The sequence below is a fragment of the Dromaius novaehollandiae genome, chromosome 2 (genome assembly GCF_036370855.1).
Source record: "Dromaius novaehollandiae isolate bDroNov1 chromosome 2, bDroNov1.hap1, whole genome shotgun sequence".
NCBI lineage: Eukaryota > Metazoa > Chordata > Aves > Casuariiformes > Dromaiidae > Dromaius > Dromaius novaehollandiae.
The window spans coordinates 5,518,963-5,524,807 of record NC_088099.1 but is presented as its reverse complement, the minus strand read 5'-3'; positions in this window follow the sequence as shown (position 1 = coordinate 5,524,807).

Here is a 5,845-nt window from a genome sequence, read left to right as displayed (position 1 = left end):
GGTCCCAGGTTCGCACTGCCTTCTGGGAATTGTAGTTCTCCTGAGAAGTCTTGGTCCCCGATCCTGCCCTTGCTGCCCCGGGTGCCAATGGGACAGGATCAGGCCATTTTTGTCTGGTCCCTACTGAGGGCACTGGCTTTTTGCTGCAGGAAGGAAAAAAGCCTGCAGTGCTGCAATCACCCTTCTTTCCTCCTGGGCTGTGCATGTCTGGGACTTTCTTTGGGAAGCATCACCAATGGAAAGGTGTATGTCAGGGAACACAGGAGTATTTCTGTGTCCACAGCAGCCTGCAATCCCCTGGTGGGTGGCAGCAACCAACACTGCTGTTCAGGTAGCAACAAAGCAGCTCAGTGAAAGTACAAAGAGGTTGTGCAGATTTTACAAGGGTGGACACTGAGGCGTGTGGTGTAAATTTGGTGAAGTGATGAGCACCATCTGGGAGAGGCTGAACCTCAGCAGGACATCACAGAAAGTGGTCAGACTTTCCTGAATCTGAATCTGAGGAATGAGGCTTAGAAACCCACAAGGAAGCTCGGTTCCAGGCTATTTCTCTGGTAGGGTTTTAGGAGCATGTGCACGAGGGAAAGCGACTCCAGCATGACGGTTCCCCGGGGCACAGGCTGTCCCACATCTCTGGGATTGGACCTATTGTCCAACCACTCAGCCAGCACCTCCAAGCCTGTCATAAATGTGGCCCAAGGATAAACCTGGTAGATTTACAGGCAGGGGTTGTCAAAAAAAAAAAAAAAAAAGAAGGGCTCATCGCCATAGGAGTGCCTGGGTAGTAGCTACTTGTAGCCTGCAACAAGAGGTCACCTGCACTGTGGTACAGCCTGGTCACTTACCCCCATCACCGTTGCAGCTGGCTCTGGGGCAGAGGCCAGGCTGTTTGCAGGGCTGGCTGCAAACACTCGCTCTCTAACCCTGGATCCAGTGTGCAGAGCAATGCAAAGATGAGATGTCCACCTAGGGAAGGGGAGATATCTGGGCATTTCCCTCTGGCTTTGCTAGCTCATTTTTCAAGTTGGCTTGGCAATGAAGTTCAGGTTCCTGAGGTAATTAGGCAGCAGTCGCAGATGAAACTGCTCTGCTGCCATCACTCACTGCCTATCCTGGGTCCCCCAGTGGTTCCCCGGCCACAGAGTCTTGACAGCCCATTTGATTAACAAACGACGTGAAAAAACAGGGCCAGACCCTCAGCACTACATAAAACCTTCACTTCTTTGGGGTAACCAAACTGTGAGCTGCCTGTGGTAACTAAGGACCTGGCTTGTTCTCTGGCAAGGAGATGACATAATGAAACATTGGCCCAGCCTCCAATGGTTTGCAGACCAGAGACTTTTTGGCCTTGGTATTCACTCTGTATGCATGGTCTTCCATAAAACTGTCCAGTCTCTCTTTGAACCCATAAAATCTTTAATGTTCACAGTGAAAATCTTTAATATCCACAGTGAGGCATTCCATAGTTTAATTAAACATCAATAAAGCAACCCTTATTGCATTTGTTTTGAAGTTGATACCTGCTGACTTTCCTTGATGCCCCATGAGTTCTGTAGCTGAGTGTAAAGGCATGAACCAGACTGTCCATTTTTCTTAGCTAGAAGCTTGTTTAAAATTGGCAGCAACAAGCTGAGCCTCCAGGTCAATTCCCCACACCCCTGCACAGTGTTGTCCATGACCCAGGCCACCTATTCCTCTGGCCCTTACCAGTGTCCTGCGACACTGCCACCAAGTCTGAAAGGAGTCTGTGCACATTGGGAAAGTGAAGCTGGCTTGGTGACGGTTGTACAGTCCGCTGCAGTGACTCTGATGCTGTAATGTACCACTAGATGCCAGTGAAAGCTCTTAACAGCCTGCTTGCACTTAGAGAACCAGAACCACAATTTGATGTGTTTTATTATACTTTTTAGAAGTTAATCCTTCACTTTTGATCTATCAAAAGCCTGCTTGTATCTGGGATTTTGGTAGTATGTATAAATATGTGTGTGAATGTGTTTGTGCGCATCATTTCTTTCTGTTTCTCTATGTATATATGCTTTTTTGACCTTTTCTGTATTCTTCAGAAGACAACTTCTTCCCAGAGCTTCTTCTGAAACCAGAAACCCCATGTTCCTTCCTTCATCCCCCTTCCATCAAGCACACCAGCTCCCTGCATCCTTCACTTGCCAAGTCCTCTGTCCACCACATCAGGTACTGCTGCCCTGACCTGGACAGTTGGTCCAAGAAACGTACTGGTGGTGGCATGGCAGCTCCAAGCCCTGTCCTGCTCTGGCAGATGTTGCTCACACCAGCAGCTGCAAACCAACTCCAGGGCTGAGCCTCTGTCCCCTTTGCACATGCCACAGGGCAGAAAGCTGCAGGTTGGATGTTGGTTATTTAGGCCTGGGATAGAGCACTGTAGGAGGCTGCAGGTGATCAAAAGTCAAGGTGTGGGTCCTCAGTTATCTAGCTGCAGAAGGAAGACTATTATTTCTTGTGGGGTAGAGCTTTCTCTTCAGTGGTAGGTGAAGATGCTGAACCCATTTGCCTGATGGGGCAAAGACGTCACAACTCCATGTGCCCAGGTCCAGCCCATAGCAAGGCTGAGGGTGTATTCCCAGTAGGCACCACACAAACACACATGTGCAAGATATGGACATATATACACAGCACCACGCAGACAAACACAAACACACAAACACAAGCAACAATGGCGTTATTCCATTCCCCTCTCTGGCTGATCAAGAGGAAGGTCTTTTAGTGGGATGTAGAAACACATACGTACAACATGGACCTTCCAGCAGCTGGACTGAGACATGCAGTCCACCCTGCAGCTGCCCATGGATCCCAGGTCTCCCCAGCTGCTGGCACCTGGGCATACAAACCCCAAAGCCCATAGTCCCCCTCCAGTGGCTGGTACAGATCCCCTTGCACACAAACTCATGCACTTGCACTCACCCCAGCTGCTGGCAGCAGACACATGGGCCCTCTTGCCTGCAGTCCCACTCCGGTTGGTGGCACTGGGCTTCACTCACTCCGGTCTCCCCAGTTGCTGGCACGTGGGCCCCTACAGCCCCTGGCCTGACTCCGGTTTCTGGCACTCAGGTTCTGCACACACACACGCATGCACGCAGAATAGAGAGCCCCTCATCTAGCAAAACAGTTAGAAAGGAGTTGAATAAGAAGACAGGACAGACTGTGCTGATCAGCCACAGAGCATGGCCAGACAAGTGTGCTGATCAGCCCTGTTTACACGCAACTGGCCCCTTTTTATTCTGTTAATCTCTCTAGTTTCCCATGTTTGTTCTTTCCCTAATCACCCAGATCCCTCCCTCTTTCTGCCTTTGGCTCCTCACCTGAACATCCCCAAATAAACCTTGTGCAACCCCCAAATGCTCTTCCCCTGCATCCCACACTGTGTCCCATTCCCCCAGGCAGTGATGCCCTCAGTCCAAAAGGAGCTTCAGAGAGCTGCCCCTGTTGGTTCACCTTGCTGGGTCTCACACCTGGACCATGGGGCTGATGCTGCCCTGGGACAGCCCCGGAGGAGCCAGACGGTGTGTCTGTTCCTCTGAGGAGGTAATTTGGGTCCTCCCCTTCCACTGTGCCTCTGCTCTCTTCTGTGCTTGTGGCGATGAGCCCTGCCTGGGCTGATGGCTCTCCTGTGGCAGGCATGGGAGCAGCCAGGCAGGGCGTTATCTGGGTTCCCCCACCTGCCACTGTTCCTCTGGGCTCCTTCATGTTTGTGGAGACATATATTGTCACATGATCTAACATTCACGTTAGGATAAGGAGAGATGAAATACGACAGCGACCCACCCCAGCTGGTGGGCAGGTCTCTAGGGGTGATGCCATTGCTTTAGATAAATCACAAAGGAGGGACTGAGGGAGGCTGAAGGGACAAAAGTTGCGCTGCTGGGCACAGAGCAGGGGGGATGATCACAGAGCAAAAGTGAGTTCGTGCAGAGATCCAGCTTGTGTATGTTTGGCATTTAGTGGGAAGGTGAAATGAATGAAACTTGTAGACCCTCATGTAGGAAGGAAACCCTACTGGGGCTCTGAAACCCTGTCAGGGTATTGAAACCATACTGGGTACTGAAATCATGGGGAAAGAGTAGGAAATGAGTAAAACCCATATGGCTGTATGCCAAGAGGTGTGTGGCTCTATGCTGCACTTTCCTGTTGTAGAAAATGGCATAGGACTGAAACGACCTCACATTTTAGCTTTTAGTGCCTTGGTTTCTGCAGGTCCTTTGCAGACCCTAAGCTGTCCCATGTTACCTACTGCTGTTTGCACAAGGTCTAAACCTTCAAGCAGCCCCATGCTTTTACACAAGCCCTTTCTTTGACCTGGTGAGTCAAAGTTCAAGTGGATCAGACTATCCAATGGTCACTTGGAGTGAATGCAAAACTCAGCACCTATCCAGTCTTGTATGTTGGGGCACAGCCACCCTCCCGCTGCAGGATCACCAGGGCTAGGGACATTTTCCACTTTGGCCAAGTTATGCTTTGGTGTTATATTCTACTCTTGTGCATGGTGCACCTCTTTCTCTCTGAAGTGTCTGGTGCTGGTTGCCATTGGAGACAAGATACTAAAGTCAGCAGAGTAGAAGTCTGATCCAGTTTTGCAATTGCTGTGTTGCTTTTTCAGACTAATCCAACTCTGTGTTTGACTGGCCAACTTTATCTGACAAGGCTGCACAGGAGAAGTGAGAATTAAATTTAAGCCAAGCTGCCATGTGCTCCAGTGATTGATTAATTACACAATGAAATAAAAATGGAATTTAGGGAAAATAAAGGAGGGAAAAAAATGAAACCTTCTCTCTGTTTTACAAAGGAAATATTGCCGCAGGTTTTATTAAAGATGCCACAACTAATTACATCAAGAGGCTTCAGGACACTGTGTTGCTTGTTGTTCTGAGTGCACACAATATGGGAGAGCTGGACAACGCGACACAGAGAGATAAGGGAACAGGGAGCCCAAACAGTTATTTGTTCAGGTGAGTCTGTGATTGTTCTTGAGATCTGCAAACACACTAGGTGCCAGCTGAATCTGAGGGAGACCTGTGCTGCCTTGCCACACTGTAAATTGTTTTCATTAATTTAGGAAACAACACTCACAGTGAGGCAAATGTGATAAAGGAGAATTAAGTGTTTATATGACAAGTGATTTTCCATGTTATCCCCCCACCCTGTTTCCCTCTAATTGCTTTTGAGCATCTGATGAGGAAGGAAGGAAGGAAAGCCCTTTCTTTCTCAGCCCACATCTCCTAGTGCCTCATTGTGCAGCCCAAGCCCAGAGCTTCCTGTCCTGCTGCCTTGAAATAATTGCAGTGTCTGTAGCCGCTTCCATATCTTTGATATTCAGCTGATAAGGGCTTGAAATGAGAAAATGGCTTAAGCACAAATGGGCCAGGCATTGGTTTCTAGCCCTGCCAGATCGCAGCAACCTGTCCTTGTGTCTGTCATACAATGCACAAACGAGACTGGGGTGGTGTCTCGTCCAGAAACATGTGGAGTATCGTGGTCAAACTGCCTGATGTCTGGCAGCGTGGTGGTATCCGCTGGAAAGAGATGGGCTTCCTGAATGTGGAGACTGAGTTGCCTTTTCCCCCCTCCTTGTGCTATGGGAATGAAACACCACATCCAGGTCTTCCTGCACTGTGGGGCAGAGAACTGGGATGCTACAAGGACTTTGGGATCTGGCCTGCACTGGCCTCCCCCACTCACCCTCCAAGTCTCACTCCCTTCAACCTGACTGTAACTTCCCCTCCCAAAATCACAAGCCCTGCCTACGGTGATTTAGAAAGCGTTAGGTGACATTCCCAAGGTCTCACAGCACTTTGGTGGCAGAAGAGAGAAGCAT